Below are 21073 nucleotides of genomic sequence, written 5' to 3'. Positions count from 1 at the left end.
GCCACAGTCTTTAAACAGTCATGTACTTTTTTCTATGCAAAATAAAGTGGATAAATATGGTAAAACAAATGGAGCATCTCAACAAAGAATTACCAAAAGACTATTTTAAAATGCAATTATCTACAGTGCATCTGTTTAAACACCCTCACTACCATTTTTCTCTCTAACTTTCAACTTTTCCTTATGGTGGCCCACTTTTATCAGACTTTTGAATAGGTTTCACTGGAGACTGAGGTGGAGTTTAGGTAAGCCAACTGAAATTATTTATATGCCAATATTGCCTTTCTAAGGTTGTTTTTCTTTTTGGTCCTTTATAAATGCGGAGATAGATGGGCTCATTTCAGAAGCTGGAATGCATTTTCAAAAGGTTTTGTAATTGTTTCTATCCACCCTTTCACACTCTATTTTTACATTACCTTCTGTAAGTATCTGTGCTAGTCGAGGTAGGTTGGAAGCAATATACATCAAGGCTGTGTGTAACAGCAGAGTTGTAAGATATGAAAAGCCAGAGCACCTGAGCTCACAATGAACTGCTTAAAGATGAACTGCCTGAGATAGAACCCACATTTGAATATTTGTTATAAGAATAACCTTTCATTGTGTCGTCACCAAAGTTTGGAGTTGTTTATTTTAGTAGTTGTCCTGCTCTTCTCCACTCAGAGGAGTAAAAAATGGTATAGAGAATTGTTTGTATGGTCTAATTTTGTCATTGTAACGTATAGGATGATCAAAATGAAGAGACTTTGTGACTAAGGTCACATATATGACAGTGGTCAATTTAAGAATGTCCAAGTCTCTTGACTTCGCTCAGATGCTTCCTCCACATACCCAGTATTTGATTCCCTCATGTAACCATTTTCCACCATTCCCAGCCCTGAAGCAGCCAGGGAAATGTCTTCACGTCTAGCTCATAGAACTCTCTGTTGCATTGATTTTCTAGAAGATTTATGGCATTGACCTGAACTCAATAAAGAAACTAAATCCAATTCGCTAAGGAATTACAAGCCTGTCCGATCAATAATCTATTTATCTCCTTCACTTTGCCATCTTTAGACACTTCCAGCTTGTCATAGGAAATTGAAGGCATTTAAAAATATATATAATTATGCAGCCTCAGGAGAGGTCTCCAGCGTCTCTGAGAATTTTCAATCGCCTTTGAGGAAATATGACCTGGTATGGATAATAGAGACCACACTCTGGTCAGCACCCAAGTATCTGGCCTGGGCTCATTAACAGAAATACAGTGTCAGAGTAATAGGGCCAAAATTGCAGCACTTTTCCATACTAGCACGAGTTTATCTGGGATATTGGGCTCAGTTCTGGGAGCCTGCTATTAGATCACATAATTGAATTGACGCATATCCAAAGGAAAGCAACTCAAGTGATAGCGGGGCAATATTGAGGAATCAAATATGAAATGAAATATGATAAATATTTAAATATGAATGAAACACAAAGAGTATTTAAAGAAGGTGACTATTCTGTTGATATAAATAAATTGAGGAAACTTGAAAGACAGACTTAAATAATCGAAGGCTGGTCGTTAAAAAAAGGTTTGTTCCATGTAGATCCAGATTGCAGACATAGAATGTCCTCAGACAATTTAGCCAGGGTATTTTAGTTTGATAAAAGAACAACCTCTCATAAAATTGTCATTCTCATAAAATTCCCTTTCCTGGAGGTAGCCATCTGTATGCCATTGGATAAATGTGAACAAGATAATCATCTCTCTTGAGTGGACTATGGAGTTAAAATGGGAAGCAGTAGGATTAGGGCAAGCATACCAGATGCTGCTCCTATCCGGCACACTGATGCAGCATCTAATCCTGCCTTTGCTACATCCGCGTTTATAGTAGCCCACTCCCCTTGCTCGTCTCTTCCTGGTTCTTGGGTTTCTGGTCATATACTATGGCTGTGAGATGGACTTCTGATCTCTGAAGACTAGTGAGGCTTGAAATCTCTCTCTTGTGCTCTTTGGTTTATGAGAGTTCGTTCTGTTTTTTTCCCATAGTCATAGGCATGTGTCTACATGACATAGGTGCCCTGAGTTCTTGTGTAAAAATGTATCTTCCCCTTTCCAAATTCTGTAACACTTCGTGCAGTGGCTGGTACAAAAACATGAAAATAAACATGAGACGTTGCTGTATTTATCCTACACAGGTTTTACCTTCCTGCTTAGTTCCTTGTTATTGCACACCATGTCTGTTGTCTGTTGTTATCACTTTCTTGACTCATAAGAGTATCATCTTTATTTCTAGATTAGCAATCTTAAAATTTGCTTGGATCAGTTAAGTCTACTATTCAAAACTGTTTAAATCCATAACCCATTTGATCGCAGTTTTTCCTACCTCTCCTCCTCTTAATGTTATCCATTGCTCATATTTACCATTCCATACTTACCAGGGCCTGAATTCGTGGTTTTCACATTTTAAGAAACATTAGAAGCACATGGAGGGCTTATAAACCACAGGTTTCTGGGGGACATCCTAGGATTCAGCAGGTCTGAGGTAGGGACCAAGCATTTGCACTTCTAATGACTTTCTGGTGAATGCCAAGGCTACTTTCCTGTGGTCCTTAGAGACCACACTCTGAGAACCTAGGCTGGTCTAGACTGTAAATGTCTGGTAAGTAGGACCCATGATATTTGTTAGTAAAATTTCTGTGTTATTTTGTAGCACCCTCTGAGGTATATATTGCATTGGCCAAAAAGTTCATTTGAGTTTGTCTGTAATATCTTCTGGAAGATGTTATAGGAAAACCTGAACAAAATTTTTGGCCAACTCAATAATTCTCTGTTTGAAGGATCTCCTCTTATGTAATGTAGATAGTTTAACAAGATCCCTAGTCTCTACCTACTCGGTTCCAATAGTCTCTCCCATCCAAGTGTGATAACCAAAATATCATCACACATTGGAAAATGCCACCCTTCTCCCAAGTGAGGACCAATGGATTAGAGGATATAGAAATATCTAATTCCTTTTGTTGCCAAATAGTTTTCATTTTAAGAAAGTTATACACACAAAGATAAACATCAATCAAAGAAGAATAATATTTTTTTAAAGCAACTGTTTATGCCATGTTCATTCCACCATGGGGCACCTATAGAGCCAGGTTGAAGGCTATAGGGTTCTATCTGACTGAAAGTCAATCAGTAGATCTTGAAACTTTACCATGACATGACTAGCATCATAGTACAGGAACCTAAGCTATGGTCAGTCAACTTATGTGGTTTTGCTAAGAGTGGGCACAACCCACTTGCCTGGACCCCACATAAAATTATCCATTCTTTTAAATCACACAAATCTGGGGTGGGGAGATAGTAGAAGACAGAGCATAAAATGGCACATAATGGTTTAATATACAGCAATTCTGTCTAGCTGTGAACATGGTCCTATGTGTCTCTTGCAATCTGAAAGATTTCTACTTCCTTCCCTTGGGAAAGAATAAGAAACAGGTAGACAAAGAGATGGTAAATGCTCCCTGCTCTGGTTTCCCCTTCCCCTATGTTTTGTACAGAACAGACATTCTATGTTTGTAGAATAAATAATTGACTGAGCAAACACAGGTAAATGAAAAGTATGGAGGAAGGCGGGATAACATTATCTTGAGAGTGCTGCTCAAATTGAAAATTCTATTTTTCTGTGAACATACTATCTTGACTTCTCCAGAAGGTGTCAGAAGTTGCTTAAGTGCAAATAAAAGATTGCAAACTGACTTCCCATAAGTACTTAAATTCCTAATGTATGCCAGGCTCTGTATTATCTACATTCTCACTTAATCTTACAAAAGCCCTATAAATTAATATTAATGCCTTCATTTCACCATGAGAAGACCAAAGCTCAAAGAGGTGGAGACTTGCCTAAGCTGAACAATTGGTTAACACCAGGAACAAAATCTGGGCCAACATCTTCTGATTCTAGTTGATTGTTTCACCCACCACAAAGTACTCAGCAATCAACACCACTGAGCAATACACACTTCCCCACGTGGCTGGGCTTCTTCCACTCTGACAATTTGCTACTGAGTTAGCTCCAGCTCTGATGATGACAGCATTTGTGCTTTTTGCTACAAATGCAATTTCTTCAGGCTTAGATTAATAGTCTTCCTTTCCCTGCTGAAAATCTCTAGACAACACAAGTACTGCAGTGTTTTGAAACACATCAAAAGACATGAAACCGAAGACTCTGAGGGTCTGGAAGGTTCAAAGTATCATTCACAATCATTAGGAACAATATCTTGTTGTTCAGTGGCTCAGTCATGTCTGACTCTTTGCGACCCCATGGACAGCAGAACACCAGGCTTCCATGATCAGTGACAATATCTGGGACTTATTTATTGAGCACTCCCCACACTCCAGACACATTCCCAAGATTTTTACATCAAAAATTTTTGATACAAAAACTCCCAGGGACAAGTCTATAAGATAGGTACTGTCACAAACCCCATTTTATTGACGAAGATTCCAAAGTTCTATGTGGTGCTACCACCTTCGTTTTAGAAACACTCAGAGTAGCTGAGTCACTTATTCAAGGTCAGAGTCAGAATTCAAACCCAATATTCTTAACATCCTGATTCTTACAACTCTTTCCATCATCATTTTAATTCAGTTCAGTCACTCAGTCGTGTCTGACTCTTTGTGATCCCATGGACTGCAGCACACCAGGCCTCCCTGTCCATCACCAACTCCCAGAGTTTACTCAAACTCATGTCCATTGAGTAATGATGCCATCCAACCATCTCATCCTCTGTCGTCCCTTCTCCTCCTGCCTTCAATCTTTCCCAGCACCAGGGTCTTTTCCAATGAGTCAGTTCTTCACATCAGGTGGCCAAAGTATTAGAGTTTCAGCATCAGTCTTTCCAGCAAATATTCAGTACTGATTTCCTTTAGGATGGACTGATTGGATCTCCTTGCAGTCCAAGGGACTCTCAAGAGTCTTCTCCAACACCACAGTTCAAAAGCATTAATTCTTTGGCAGTCAGCTTTCATTATAGTCCAATTCTCACATCCATAAATGACTACTGGAAAAACCATAGCTTTGACTAGACAGACTTTTCTTGGCAAAGTCATATCTCTGCTCTTTAATATGCTGTCTAGGTTGGTCATAACTTTTCTTCCAAGGAGCAAGCGTCTTTTAATTTCATGGCTGCAGTCACCATTTGCAGTGATTTTGGAGCCAAAAAAGATAAAGTCTGTCACTATTTCCACTGTTTCCCCATCTATTTGCCATGAAATGATGGGATCAGATGCCATGACCTTAGTTTTCTGAATGTTGAGTTCCCACCATAGCCCAGTTTATTAAAAAAAAAAAAAAAAAGATTAGAATCAGGCTCTTTACCGAATTTTTTCTCCCCCACCTCTCCTCATGGGGCGTCATGCATATGTGTTCAGTCACTCAGTCATGTCTGACTCTTTGTGACCCCATGGACTGTAGCCCACCAGGCTCCTCTGTTCATGGAATTTTCCAGGCAAGGATACTGGAATGGGTTGCCGATTCCTCCTCCAGAGGATCTTCCTGAACCAGGGATCCAACCCATGTCACCTGCATTGGCAGGCAGATTCCTTACCACTAAGCACCTGGGAAGCCCTCATGGGAAGACACAATCTGTCTATTCAAGGGTATACAGATGAGTAACACTGTGTGCCTGCCCTCAAGGATCAATGAAATTGAATACAGATATAATAAGTGTAGGATTTTAAGTCAGAGAACAGTTATGGTTTCAAATCTTAACTCCAATTTATTACTTACAAAACCTTCAGAAAGCTACTTTCTGCTTCAAACCTCAGTTTCCTCATTTGAAGTGTAAGGATAATACTTTTCCCTTCTTTACCAGGTCACTGTAAACATTAAAATCACTTGTTCAGTTGAACACACAGTAAGTGTTCAAAACAGAATAGGAAGATGACCCATGTCTGTGCAAAAAAGAACTGAAACTATTGAGAAAGTTAGTATGAGCTAATACATACTTTTAATCCTAAGTGCCAAAAGGAGGGAGATCTCACAATGAGCTTAAATATGATTAAGACGTTTTAGTCTCAAAGGGTTCTCTTTCTCCTTTTAGACAAAGAAATCACGGCTCAACTACAGAAAATGACTTGCTTAATCTTTTATGGTAAACGAGTAACATTAGGGATTCCAGTTCTGTCTTGTTTGCTTCTAGTTTGGTATAAGTGTGACTGGAGAAGACTTTGTGAGTCTTAAAAAGATGTGGCATTCCCTGAGTACAGGGATATGTGACTATGTTTTAAAAGCCCAAACATAGAAAGAGTTACCATTAATGTGTCCTTTTTATTCTTTTTTCCTACCTCCAACTTCTACATAGATAGATGAAGTGTATACCAAGAGAATCATATCTTCAAATCATTTAATTCTCAGCATACTCCTGCGAGGTGGGTATTACCTCCATTTTAAAGATAGAAACAGTGAGGCCTACTGTTTTAAAGCACTTGGTCGAGATTATCCAGTACTAAATAACTTTCAGAGCCTGAATTCGCTCTCTAAAATTCATGCTTTTCTGTTTTATCATTTTTTTCACACTATAAGAGTCTGCTCAGATTTTCTGTGGTACCTGCTGTCCTAGGCCAATTATACCATCGTTTTTTCCCCTACTCTCTCTGCAGGGGTCCTTAGCTATGTCATATTTTAACCTTATAAGGAAGAGACAGAAACCCTGGAGAATTGACAGCTAACCAGTAAGGGAGAAACTGGTCCCTTTCTTCCAACAACTTTATTTCTGTTTTTTAACATTTAATAATGTTTGCCACAGAGGACTGTTCATTAGGTTGCAGTGACACATATGGGAGAAACTAACTCTGCTCTGGAAAAAACAATCAGAAAATATGTAATAGCATGTTTGGAGATGCATAGAAAGACTGCAATTCACAGTGCTCCATACGTTCTCAAGTATGTTCTCACAGACATCTCTGCTATTAGAATGCTAGCACAATACATGTCCCAACTTACATTAAATTGTTCATGCATTATAACTTTGTTGTGAAAAATAATATATTGTGTTCATGAAAAGTAATATATCCTGTCCATAAAATGTAATTGCTCATTCAGATACATGTTAGGTACTTAGTGTGGTTCCTTCAGATAAAAGCTTTGAAGGGTCCCTAGTAAATAAAAGATCAAGTAGGCACAGAGGGAACATACCTCAACATAAGGAAGGTCACATGTGACAAGCCTGCAGCTGACATCATACTTAATAAAAAGCTGAAACCTTTTCCTTCCACTACTATTCAGCATGCTATTGGAAGTCCTAGCCACAGCAATTAAGCAAGAAAGAGAGATAAAAGGAATCCAATTTGGAAGGGAAGAAGCAAAACTGTCACTATTTGCAGATGACAAGATACTATATATAGAAAACCCTAAAGATTCCAACAAACCACTCTCAGAACTAATAAATTCAGCAAAGTCGCAGGATAGAGAATCTACATACAGAAAGCTATGGTGTTTCTACACACTAACCATACTATCAGAAATAGAAAGTAAGAAAACAATTTCATTTAAAATTTCATAAAAGACAATAAAATAACTACAAATAAATTTAACCAAGGAAATTAAAGACCTGTACACTAAAAAGTATAACATGCTAATGAAACGTAAGAAGACACAAATGAGTGAAAACATGTTCTGTGTTCAGGGGTTGGAAGAACTGATATTATTAACTGTCCACACTACCCAAAGCAACCTACAAATTCAGTGCAGTTCCCATTAACAGTCCAGTCTCCTCTTTCACAGAACTAGAATAATTCTCAAATTTGTATGAAACCACAAATGATCCCAATAACCAAAATAATCTTAGGAACAAAACTGTAGGAATAATGCACTCTGATTTCAAACTATACTGTAAAACTATAATAATCAAAACAATATGGTGCCTACAGAAAAACACACACAGATCAGTGGAAAAGATTTGAGAAATTGGAAATAAAGCCACACATATGTGGAAAATTAATATTTATTTATGACAATTAACTTATAACAAAGAAGCAAAGAATATGCAATTGAGAAAAAAGTAGTCTCTTCAATAAATGATGTTGGGAAAGCTGGGAAGATGTATGCAAAAGAATGCTTTTAGACCACTATTTTGTATCATACACAAAAATTAACTCAAAATTGATTAAAACTTGAATACAAGACCTGAAATAATATTATTCCTTGAAGAAAATATAAGTGGTAAAATTATTGACATTGATCTTATCATTGTCATTTTGGAACTGATTCCAATGGCAAGGGAAACAACATGAAAAATAAACAAATGGGATTACCTCAAAAATATATACATCAAAGATAGATATGCAGATGACACCACCCTTATGGAAGAAAGCAAAGAGGAACTAAAGAGCCTCTTGATGAAGGTGAAAGAAGAGAGTGAAAAAGCTGGCTTAAAACTCAATATTCAAAAAACTAAGATGAGGGCATCTGGTCCCAGCACTTCCTGGCAAATAGATGGGGAAACAAAGGAAACAGTGGCAGACGTTATTTTCTTGGGCTCCAAAATCACTGCAGATGGCGACTGCAGCCATGGAATGAAAAGACGCTTACTCCTTGGCAGGAAAGTTATGACCCACCTGGACAGCATACTCAAAAGCAGAGACGTTACTTTGCCACCAAGGTCTGTGCAGTTGAAATATGGTTTTTCCTAAAGGAAAAATGTCATCCCTTAGCATTGACTTTAGAAAAACTAAAGGCAATAAATCCTGAATATTCACTGAAAGGACTGATGCTGAAGTTGAACCACCAAAGATTTGGCCACCTGATGTGAAGAACTGACTCATTAGAAAAGACCCTGATGCTGGGAAAGATTGAAGACAGGAGGAGAAGGGGACAATGGAAGATAAGATGGTTAGATGACATCACCAACTCAATGGGCATGAATTTGAGCAAGATCCAGGAGATGGTGAAGGTGCAACTGAGGGACTGAACAACAAAAAGAAGTTTCTGCTCTTCATAGTGAAAAAAAAAAAATCATGAAAACTAAAAGTTAGTGTACTGGAATTGAGAAAATATTTGCAAATCTTATATCCCATATGGGATCAATATTCAAGATGTATAATATACTCATACAACTCAGCAATGGGAAATTCAATTAAAAAAATGAACAGAGGATCTGAGTAAGCATTTTTCCAAAGAAGACATGCAGATAGCAAACAGGCGCATGAAAAGATGCTCACTGTCTTATTATTATTTGTTGTTTCTTAGTCACTAAGTCATGTCTGACTATTGTGACCCCTTCAACTGTAGACCACCAGGCTCCTCTCTCAAAGGGATTCCCCAGGCGATAACAATGGAATTGGTTGCCACTTCCTATGCCAGGGGATCTTCCCAGCCCAGGGACTGAACCCGCAACTCCTGCATCTCCTGCTTGGCAGGTATATGCTTGGCCCCTGAGCCATCTGGGAAACCCCTCTAATAATTAGGAAAATATAAATACAAACTACAATGAGATATCCTTTTATACCTGTTAGAATAGTTATTTACCCCAAAGATGAGAAACAACAAATGTTGGAGAGGGTGTGGAGTTCAGGGAATTCTCATACACTGTTGGTGGGACTATAAATCAGCACAGTCATGCTGTAAGAACAGTATGGAGATTCCTCAAAATATTAGGAATAAAACTACCATATGACCCAGCTATTCCACTTCTGGGTATTTGAAGAACACAAAAACATTAATTTTAGAAGACAGTGCATCCCTATGTTTATTACAACATTATTTATGATTGCCAATGCAGGGAAACAACCTAAAGTGTTCATCAATGGATGAATGGGTAATGAAATCATTATAGTTTTCTAAGGCTGTCATAATACATTACCAAAAATTTGGTGGCTTAAAATGATAAGAATTTATTCTCTCACACTTTTGGAGGCAAGAAGTCTGAAATCAAGGTGTCAGTAAGACTGATTTCTCTGGAAGTTCAGAGGAAGGACCTAGTGCATGCTTCTTTACCGGCTTCGGGAGGGCGCTAGTGAGTTCTGCCCTTCCTTGGCCAGAGAATTGATGCTTCTGAACTATGGTGCTGGAGAAGACTCTTGAGAGTCCCTTGGACTGCAAGGAGATCCAGCCAGTCCATTCTAAAGGAAATCAATCCTGGGTGTTCATTGGAAGGACTGATGCTAAAGCTGAAACTGCAATACTTTGGCCACCTCATGCAACGAGTTGACTCACTGGAAAAGACTCTGATGCTGGGAAAGATTGGGGGCGGGAGGAGAAGGGGACGACAGAGAATGAGATGGCTGGATGGCATCACTGACTCGATGGACATGAGTTTGAGTGAACTCCAGGAGTTGGTGATGGACAGGGAGGCCTGGCGTGCTGTGATTCATGGGGTCATAAAGAGTCAGACACGACTGAGCGACTGAACTGAACTGAACTCTAATCTATGCCTCCATTTCCACATGACTTTTTCCCTTGCCTATGTGTCCATGACTCAAATCACCCTCTGTCTTTCTCTTATAAGGATGCTTGTCATTGGATTTCAAGCCAGCATGATCTCTTCCCAAGATCTTTACATTAATTGCATCTTCAAAGACCCCTCTTCAAAATAAGGCTGCATTCACTGATTCAATGTGTTTATATCTTTTATTGGAGGGAGGGCTACAGTTCAGCTGTATAATTTATCAGGAAATATACAGAGAAGTTAAAATGCTATTGAGTATAATTATGGAAAAATTATAGTTAATGTTCATCAAATAATGATTTATTGATTAAAATTCTTTTAGTGGCTTGGAAAACAAATTCTTCTTTTTGGCCTGAGTTTTGTTTTATTTTGGTTGCATCGTGCACAGCACAGCATGGTGGATCTTAGTTTCCCAAACAGGGATTGAACTGTTGTCCCCTGCAGGGGAAGAGCAGAGTTCTAACCACTGAATTGCCAGGAAATTCCCAGGCCCAAAAAGCTGATCGCTGAAGAATTGATGCTTTTGAACTGTGGTGCTGGAGAAGACTCTTGAGAGTCCCTTGGACTACAAGGAGATCCAACCAGTCCATTCTAAAGGAGATCAATCCTGGGTGTTCATTGGAAGAACTAATGCTGAAGCTGAAACTCCAATACTTTGGCCACCTGATGTGAAGAGCTGACTCATTGGAAAAGACTCTGATGCTGGGAAAGGTTGGGGGCGGGAGGAGAAGGGGACGACCGAGAATGAGATGGCTGGGTGGCATCACCGACTCTGTGGACATGAGTTTGAGTGAATTCCGGGAGTTGGTGATGGACAGGGAGGCCTGGCGTGCTGTGATTCGTGGGGTCGCAAAGAGTCGGACACGACTGAGCGACTGAACTGAACTAAACTCAAGTTTTACAGTGTTGTGAAATTATGATTATGCTTTTTTCTTAATGTTTAAATTTTTTCTTCTTTTATTTTCTTGATATTTACTTTATTATTTCTCTCTATACAGACCTTTATGGGTGCATGCATGCTAAGTCACTTCAGTCATGTCTGACTCTTTGCAACCCTATGGACTCTAATCTACCAGGCTCCTCTGCCCATGGGATTCTCCAGGCAAGAATACTGAAGTGGGTTGCTATGCCCTCTTCCAGGGTATCTTCCCGATGCAGCGATTGAACCGGCGTCTCCTGTGGCTTGTGTATTGCAGGTGGATTCTTTACCGCTTAATCACTGGGAAGCCCATATAGATCTTTGTAAGGTTCAGTAAAATTACAAGTTTAGTAAAAGATTATACCTGTTTTAACGTGTTCAGGACTTGAGAAATCAGACTTTTAACACATAGAGTAATTAAAACTGCAAATTGAACATCTATTTTCCAAAGTTTTCTCATTCGTCCAAAACTACTGCTTGGCATCAGAGGTACTGTAAAGCATGTTCCAAATGACTTACCCGTCTCGTGCTTCACTCGCCCCTTTCACAGCATATAGTCCAGTTAAGTGTGATGATTTGAAATACCGTTGACTCCTGAACAACACGAGGGTTAGGGGCACTGACCAGATCCATGTGGACCTGCACAGTTCAAGCCTATGCTGTTCAAGGGTCAACCACTCCCATATTAAGTCTAATACCTTCCAGTATGCGTGTCTTCTTGTCAACTCTTATTTTGGGAACAATTGCCCTCACCAAGTTCTATTCCCTAGACAAATCTTCTTCTATTGCAGGGATGTTATTGATTTTCTATTCAACAGTCATCCCTTTACTTCCTAAAATAACCCCATTTGTGGTTCCATAAATATTATGCTCAACCTAACCATGAAGATTGAATAATGCTGGGTCAAAGTCAATATGGCTATCCTATCACCCTTAATAATTATCAGTTTAAATACAGCCTTGATTGGGAGAATGGCATTGAAACATGTATATTATCATATGTGAAACGAATTCCCAGTCCAGGTTCGATGTATGATACAGGATGCTCGGGGCTGGTGTACTGGGATGAACCAGAGGGATGGGAAGGGGAGGGAGGTGGGAGGGGGGTTCAAGATGGGGAACACATGTACACCCAGGGCAGATTCATGTCAATGTATGGCAAAACCAATACAGTAATGTAAAGTAATTAGCTTCCAATTAAAATAAATAAATTAAAAATAAATAAATAAAAATTAAAAAGTTTCATGCAACAACAACGAAAAAATAAAAAAATAAATACAGCCTTGAGTTTGGTTCTGGCTAAGAAGATCATAAGCAGAGGTTATGAGGAAAAAAGAAACATGTTTCATTGCTCTTAAAAATAAACTAATGAAAAGGACTTCCTTTTCTGTCTTTGGGAGGGGTCAGTCAACATGATCACTGGAACAGCTGCAAACAAAATGCACCCATGAGATAAACTTTATAAGGGGACAAGTTTACATGTTTGATGTGGCCAAGGAGGAATATGTTAAAAGGTCTGTGTCTTTGATAACTTATTGAGCCATTGAGTTAATACAGGACCTGTCTTAAACACTTTTTAGTGGGAAAAAAAGTCCTAATTAAGTTACTTTGAATTAGGTCTTAATTCAGTTTCTTAGGTCTTAAATCAGTTTTAAGTCTTAAATCAGTTTCTTAAATCTATATCAAATCCTTCTGCATATAACATTATTATCATATGCATTCTTCTTATAAAAAAGCTTTCCTAGTGGCTCAGCAGTAAAGAATCCCCTGCTGTGTGGGAGACATGGGTTCCATCCCTGGTTCAGGAAGAACCCCTGTAGAATGAAATGGCAATCCACTCCAGTATTCTCATTTGGAAAATCCCATGGACAGAGGAGTCTGGTGGGCTATAGTCCATGGGGTTGCAAAAGAGTTGGACATGACTTAGCGACTAACAACAGCAATCATTCATCTTATAGACTGATGTGATTACCAAAGCCTAGTTCTAATTCTACCTCTCCTTTGAAGAGTTTGCTGCCCCTCCAAAATTAGAAATCAAAATCTATGGTCCTATATTGAATTTTTACCCAGATATTCCTATACTCAGGTCTGTGTTCTTAAGCTGTAAGTATTACATTTATCAAATTATTTCCTTTCTATTCCAAACCCACCCTTCTTCACCTGGCTTTGTGATACTGGAGGTGAGCTCTGTAAACACTCCTCTTTCTGCAATTCCTATATTCTTCAGAGTTCTCTTTTCCCCTCTCTGCTGCTGCTGCTGCTGCTAAGTCACTTCAGTCGTGTCCGACCCTGTGTGACCCCATAGACGAAAGCCCACCAGGCTCCCCCTTCCCTGGGATTCTCCAGGCAAGAACACTGGAGTGGGCTGCCATTTCCTTCTCCAATGTGTGAAAGTGAAAAGCGAAAGTGAAGTCACTCAGTCGTGTCCGACTCTTAGCGACCCCACGGACTGCAGCCTACCAGGCTGCTCCGTCCATGGGATTTTCCAGGCAAGAGGACTGGAGTGGGGTGCCATTTCCTTCTCCAATGTGTGAAAGTGAAAAGCGAAAGTGAAGTCACTCAGTCGTGTCCGACTCTTAGCGACCCCACGGACTGCAGCCCACCAGGCTGCTCCGTCCACGGGATTCTCCAGGCAAGAACACTGGAGTGGGTTGCCATTTCCTTCTCCAATGTGTGAAAGTGAAAAGCGAAAGTGAAGTCACTCAGTCGTGTCCGACTCTTAGCGACCCCACGGACTGCAGCCCACCAGGCTGCTCCGTCCATGGGATTTTCCAGGCGAGAACACTGGAGTGGGTGCCACTGCCTTCTCCGCCTCTCTGCAGTTAATCCCTATTTGCCTGCTGTCACTTCAGTTGTGTCCGACTCTCTGAGACCCTATGGACTGCAGCCCACCAGGTTCCTCTATCCATGGGATTCTCCAGGCAAGACTATTGGAGCGAGTCGCCATGCCCTTCTCCAGTGGATCTTCCTGACCCAGAGATCGAACCCATGTCTCTTAAATCTCCTGCTTTGGCAGGCAGGTTCTTTACTACTAGCAGCACTTGGGAAGCCCTAATCCTTATTTACTAGTTAATAAATTTTTATGTTGAAAGTTTCCCCTTCAATTTTTTTTTTCTTTTTTTATTTAAGCCTACAACACCTGGTATTCCCAGGCAGTCTCCCATCCAAGTACTAACCAGGCCTGACCCTGCTTAGCTTCTGAGATCAGATGAGTTTGGGCCCATTCAGGATGATACAGCCGTGGACTCCCTTTCAATTTAAGAATGCATTTTATCTCCTGACTGGAGATACACTATGTTAGGAGTGCGAGTGATGAGGGCCTGCTTCCCTTAATGAGTTGCTCTCTCATTCAAGGTGATACAGGCAATAGCCTCAGCTATAATATTGGTGACTAGGTGATGAACAAGCAGACCTAGGCCCTGCCTAGTGACTGAACAGTCAAATTATTCTTCCATTTAATGAATATTTGAGTGCCTGTTGTGTTCTAGGCACTATTCCAGGTGCTGGAGGTAGAATGGTGAAAAGGATATGAAGTTTACCAATCTAGCAGAATTTATAATAAACAGACAATTAAATGCACACTTTAAAATAATGAGAAAATTTAAAGTACATAGAAAGAAAATTATGAATGAAAAGCTCTAGGTACTATAACAGATAAACTCATGGGGAATGTAGATAAGGAGAGATCTCTGTTATGGATTGAATTGTGTCCCCCTCCAATTCGGGTACTGAAGCCCTAACTCCCAATGTGACAATATTTGGAGAACAGGACCTTTATGGAGGTAATTAAATGAAGGCACAAGAATGGGGCCCTAATCCAATATAATGGGTGTCTTTATAAAAAGAGAAAAAGGAGACTTCTCTGGTGGTCCATTGGTTAAGACTCTATGCTCCCAATGCAGGAAGCCTGGATTTGATCCCTGGTCAGGGAATGGCAAGCCACTCCAGTACTCTTGCCTGGAAAATCCCATGGACAGAGGAGCCTGGTGGGCTACAGTCCATGGGATTGCTACTAGTCGGACAAGACTGAGCGAATTCACTTTCACTTTTCACTTTCACACATTGGAGAAGGAAATGGCAACCCACTCCAGTGTTCTAGACTGGAGAATCCCAGGGATGGTGGAGCCTGGTGGGCTGCCGTCTATGGGGTCGCACAGAGTCGGACACGACTGAAGTGACTTAGCAGCAGCAGCAGCAGCAGGGAACTAGATCCCCAAGCTGCAACTAAAGATCCTGCAATGACACAACTAAAAACCCAGCACAGCCAAATAAATACATAAATAACTATTTTACAAAAAGAGGAAGAAATAGCAGGAATGCAGAAATAGAAAATGTCATATACGAAGACGCGAGAGAAAGAGAAAACCTGGGCTAAGCCTCTCTGTCTGCAAGCTATGGAGAGAAACCTTAGGAAGAACCAACCAACCGTATCAGCACCTTGACCTTGACCTTGACCTTGACCGTCTGGATTCCAGAAACTGCACGAAGGCTAATTTCCCTGTTGAAGGCACCCAGGCTGTGGTACTTTGCTATGACAGCCCTAACTGACTGTTACAACCTATGCGAAGATCAGAGAAGACATTTATGGAAAAAGAGACATTGAAGCTTAGGCTAGAAAAATGGGTAGACTCTAAGTAAAGAAGCAGGTGGAGAAGATTCTCAACAAAGCAAAGATGTACCAAGGCATTGAGAAAGGAAGACACTTTCTATTGCCTAGGACTTAAAAGATACATGGAGCAGAATGAACTGGGGAATGGTGTCTTGAAGTGGGGTTGAAGAGTGGGCAGGCTACAGGTCAAGCCTGGCATGGTAGATCGTGGTAAGCAGTTGAGAATTCACTATAAATGCAGCGAGAAACCACTGGAAATTTCCAAGAGAGTTGCTGACCGTGATCTGATAAAGCAATGTTCTTTGAAAATCACTCTGGCTATCATTGTGATGAATGGATTCAAAGAGGTAAGAATTGAAAAAAAAAAAGAAGAAGAAATCAATTAGGTTACTGGAGTAGTCTTGGAGAGAGTAACGTAAGGGGAGGGGAGAATGTTTAGTATATCTGGCCAGAATAAATACCCACTCAATTCTTAAATAAAAAGGATATAAGCATACTTATGTAATGTGGACTGGATGTATAACCACTAAGGATGGACAGCAGGATCAAAATCTGCATCGCGAGCGGTCATCCGGCAGACGAGAGCAGCTTGTTCACACACTACGGGAGGAAGGCTCTACGCCCCGGGGAGATGCAGGCAGGTTTTGTTCTGCTTTTCCTCTGCAATCACTGCGTTCCCCACAGGAGAGACACTGCTTCATACACTACCTTCCTCTGATTCACGATTGTTTGTGGTTCTGATTAAACAGCCTCCTGGCAGGAGGAAGTCCTTTCTGGGAAGGGCAGTGAGAGGATTGCGATTTCCCAGAAAAACCTGGCAGTCATTAGGCCCTGCTAATAGTAGCTGATGAGTTAATTGTCCTCCCTAACAAGCCTTCTTCCTCCAAGAGATAGACATAAACACTGGCAGGGGGTTGCAGTGAAAATCCTCCCAGGTCAACAAGAGACATGCAATTTGCTATTCCTGCTTAGGGTGAACGTGCTGGTCCGGTTCAGTAAGTTCAAGATGGTGAAGGGAATGACTTAAAAGCAAATGGAAAGCCATAGTTTTCTCTCCACATGGTACAAGTGCTCCTTGGCAAAAAAAAAAAAATCACTCCTGCTCTGTTATTTAGGCATCAGGCTTTCCCCTTCATGCGTTCTCCTGTAACCAGCATCTAACTGGGAGCAGCGGCTGTGGGCCCCGCGCAGTTCTGCTGGCCTGCTTTGCTGAACCTGGACTCTACTGCCCCCTTTTGGTGAACGTGCAGCAGGGTCCCTGCTTAGGTTACCTAACCAACAGGTCATCACCATGCTGAGAAGGTAAGGAATCTGCCTGCTATGTGGGAGATCTGGGTTCAGTCCCTCTGTCAGGAAGATCCGCTGGAGAAGGGGATGACAACCCACTCCAGTATTCTTGCCTGGAGGATCCCATGGACAGAGGAGCCTGCGGGCTATAGTCCACGGGATCGCAGAGTCGGACAGGACTGAGTCACTTTCCCTTCACTTCACCATGTCTCCTACCCGGTCTGACAAAGGTCTCCCCCTGGGCATCAGGACCCCATTAGTTATTTCCAATTTGTGTTAGGTCTCGACTTTGACCAAATACTGTTTACTTTCTGATTTTCTAAGTCTAAGGGATTCTCTTTCTAAAAGGGACTGTGCTCATTGATAGAGGAATGATGTTAGAGCCGGTAGGTCCTTTAAAGTTTACTCGAATACAAAAATTTCAGATCCATAACTTTTGTGAATATCATTTTGTCACTTTCTGTGCCCATGAAAAGCATCTGTAGTTAATCATACAATACTTTCTTGCTGATCCCAGACATGGTCTCAGTTCTTTCGTTTTCACCATTAATCTTTTGGATTGGATTAGAGATAAAACATATACATTGCTTCCTTACTACCTTAATTTCACAGATAAGAAGCAGAGACCAAAAGAAGCGATAAGAATTTGATAAGAAAGTGCTCCCAAAGTAGAGCCTTTTTCATTGAGAATCACTGTATCCTGTAGAAAAGGGAATTCTTTTAAAGCATTTTTCATGGTCCAGATTCTAGGGCCATATTTTCAATCATCATGGTTTATGGTGGTATTATGGACTGAATAATGTGCCCTGCGAATTTATGTGTGGAAGCCTTATCTCTTAATGTAAGTGTATTTGAAGATAGAGTCTATAAGGAGGTAATGAAGGTTAATTAAACCACAAGGGTGAAGCCCTCATCCAGTAAGACTGATGACTTTCTAAGGGCAGGGAGAGACACCAGGCATGTGCACAGTGAAAAGGCCGTGTAAGGCCAGCAAAAAGGTGGCCGTCGGCAAGCCAGGAAGGCCACTCTCATCAGAAACCAACCCTGACAACAACTTAATCTTGACATTCTGGCCCCCAGAATTATGACAAACCAATCTGTGGTTCAAGCCACCCAGTCCATGGGATTTTTTTATGTCAGCTCGAGCTGTCTAATACAGGGAGTCACTTATTTCCTCAAATATTTAATTTTTTATCTAACATAGTGCTGAACGGCCTACATGGTAGCATCCTCAAATGAGAAATTATTTTTTGTCTCTATTTCTGCCAATGGAACAACTAGCTCTGGGTCAGAGGATTGTGTGAGGCGCTGGTAGACAGCATTTACAGTTGTTCTGAAGGAAACTATACGGAGACACAGCCTATGGGAGAGAAGGGGAACCCAGTGATCATGTATTTTCACCCTCTAACCCTTTAGATAAGGGCTTCCCAGGTGGTGCTAGAGGTAAAGAGCCAGCCTGCAGTGCTAGGAGATGTAAGAGAGCTGGGTTTCATCCCTGGGCCGGGAAGATGCCCTGGAGGAGGGCATGGCAACCCACTCCAGTCTTCTTGCCTGGGGAACCCCATGGACAGAGGCGCCTGGAGGGTTACAGTCCATAGCGTTGCAAAGAGTTGGACACAGCTGTAGTGACTTAGCACGCACACGTATATCCTTTGGATGAAACCTCAGAGATTTTCCCACAGCTACTAACCATCAGTATTGGAACTGAGGCTACAACTCAGTTGCCTAATTCCACATAGAAAAAGCACCACAATCTCTCATTCTGTTTATCAGATTTGGCAAATCAAACAGATGCCTTTATCAATCATAGAAGTCATCCACTGTATGTAGGACTTTACGAACAGTATCTCAAACCATCACTAAAATCTTGTGGGAAAGATTTTATTATCCTTTCCCAGAAACAAAGGTGAGACAAAGAGTTTCTATGACTTGCTAAAGGTGATCGTGATAAACATTACTTGTGTTCACTTACATCTAGCCCCCTCTCCTTCCTGGGCACACAGATTTGTCAGACTCTCTGCTTTTTAGCAGGGCCATTCCATTAATTTTGAACAGTGGACTGTGAACAGAATAACACGTCTAGGTTGAGATAGGGAAAGCCATGCAGAACGGTTGAGCTCCCCTTTCCTCTTACAGTAGCAATTGTGGGAAACTCTTGTTGCCATGATGAAGCCACAGACAGAAACTGCTGAGTTCACTGGTTGCTTCAGGTAAGGAAGCTTATTGCCCTAGAGTTTGCTGAGCCCGCTACTATACGTTCAGTCATTGATATATTGGTGTTTATTACTAGAGCAGAGCTTACTCTGTCCTTATTAATATAAACTACAAAGCGAATATATCCATTTAAAAATAAAATCTTCTCAGGTTATTTTCTGTCTGCTATATTGGAATTACATCTTAGCTCTGCCAATTAGGCTATTTTTAAATAATCTCTGAGCCTCATTTTTCTCAAACGTGAAAGTGTTATAGTGCCACCTACTTAAGGCAGTCATTGCAAAATTAATTGAGAAAAGGTATGTGACATATGAGAAACACAGTAGATGCTCAGATTTTACTTTGCTATTTTCCCAGCTTCATTACCCTGTTGAAATGAATTTATCTCTTCTCCTGGACACATTATACTCCTCAGGGGTCACTATTTCCAGGGTCACGTGATCAAATATACTCAGGGACTGAGTAGTTAGGATAAATCAGTAATTTAAACTGGATATGGTGAAGTAGAGAGCCCTAGAGCCTTTTAGAAGTGACTATTACTGCTCACAGATCACTCATGGTTGCTGGATAGGATTTTAAAGTCCATGTTAGGGAGATATTTGAAATACTGAATTTCTTATGAGATCTACTTTCATTTTAATTTAGAAAATTGTGATTTTTGTATTTAAACTTGGAAAGATTGCAACAGAATTGAAATCAAATATCCATATCTTCAGGTCAAGCTGGCCTACTGGCCAGTGGTTTTTAACCTCTGGATTTAATTTCTAATGTTAACTTTCTAAATCGAGCATGAATTGTTTCCTTGTGACTGTTGGGCTTCCCAACTAGACAGTGAGTCCCTGGAGGAGAGGACGTCATCCTTCCATGTCTATGCCTTCCATAGTTCAATAACAACTTGAAACAAAGTCGAATGAAGGGTTGAGTTGGGTTAAAATCGTAATGCTTTATAAATGGTACTTTTGGAAGTGAGAGATTTGATTTAAGCAATTTAAAAGTTATCTTTTCCAAATCAAGAAAGTAGTTGTCTCAAGTTGCTCATCCCAACAAAAGCTAAGAATTGCTCCTACTGCAGCAGAATTAAACTGTGCCCTGTTCCTTTCCGTATTCTGATGTCAGAGGCAAGATGCATAGCCTGCCTTATAAGACGAAATTCAAAGGGACATTGAAGAACTAGTCTCATATTCTCAATGGAGAAAGCACAGTTCCCCAAGGGCATATAAGAGAATCCCCAGAGAGATGGCAGGGTCAGGAAATATGCACTCTAAAATATCTATTACTTAAAATTGTTTCCAGACAGTCATTATTTAAAATGTAAAGTAATATTAATATTAAAGGTGGATGCTGAATTTGAACACAGGTGGCCTAACAATAACAATAAATCATATAAATTTCCGTTTGTTGAATTCTACCACGTGCCAAGCATAATCCTAAGTGCTTTATCTCATTTAACCCACGAGGCCATCTGAGGTCTGTAATGGTACTTTATCCATTTTAAGATGAAGAAACTGAGGCTCAGATAGGTTAAATAAATCTTGTAAATTGCTCAGAGGAAGTGTTATCTTTGTCCAGTTCTGAAGACCATGATTTAATTGAGGGTGCTTTTTCTGTTACAGATAGAGACATATACTTCCTACCGCTCT

Source organism: Moschus berezovskii, chromosome 7 (assembly GCF_049115385.1).
Source record: "Moschus berezovskii isolate FMDL1 chromosome 7, NW_MosBer_1.0, whole genome shotgun sequence".
NCBI lineage: Eukaryota > Metazoa > Chordata > Mammalia > Artiodactyla > Moschidae > Moschus > Moschus berezovskii.
Note: the sequence above shows the minus strand (reverse complement) of the source record.